The sequence below is a fragment of the Penaeus monodon genome, chromosome 21 (assembly GCF_015228065.2).
Source record: "Penaeus monodon isolate SGIC_2016 chromosome 21, NSTDA_Pmon_1, whole genome shotgun sequence".
NCBI lineage: Eukaryota > Metazoa > Arthropoda > Malacostraca > Decapoda > Penaeidae > Penaeus > Penaeus monodon.
Genome location: NC_051406.1, coordinates 12,064,076 through 12,064,550, shown reverse-complemented (window position 1 = coordinate 12,064,550; position 475 = coordinate 12,064,076). Strand labels below are relative to the sequence as shown.

At 32.4% G+C, this 475-nt stretch overlaps 1 protein-coding gene across 2 annotated transcripts in view; it reads left to right on the top strand.

Moving 5' to 3' along the window:
• LOC119586223 (broad-complex core protein isoforms 1/2/3/4/5-like) overlaps nucleotides 1–475 on the top strand; it is an 8,878-nt gene that overhangs the window by 1,659 nt on the left and 6,744 nt on the right. The gene's annotated exons all lie outside the window — the stretch shown is intronic.

Below are 475 nucleotides of genomic sequence, written 5' to 3'. Positions count from 1 at the left end.
CCTTTCATATCATGGTAAAATATCCTTATGCCAAAATAGGAGAAAGTATGCCCTTAGAACCAAGTGAATGAAAACTACATTTACATACAGTGGATTCTAACTACACGTAAATCAAATTGCCCATACTCTATCTATAGTCTAGGTGTGGTGCACTGATACTAATAATTGTTAATGTTAGAATTGGCCAAAACATGGTTATTTTATTATATACTAATGTTTCTTATAGTTATTTAATTTCTGAGTGTTTTGTAAGATTTCTACGTGTGGAAGACAGGAGGCTGAAGTATAGTAGTAAATAATCACTTGTAAATTTACTTAACCTGGATTTAGATGAAGTAGCTTTGAAATTTCTTGATGTTGATGCATGTATGAATACACAGTGATTTTATTTCATTACATATGAAAGGCTCCAGAAGTGGCCTACCTGATCTCTCTTATTTACCCCATTCCTTGAATTTTCAGAAGGAGAAGTATG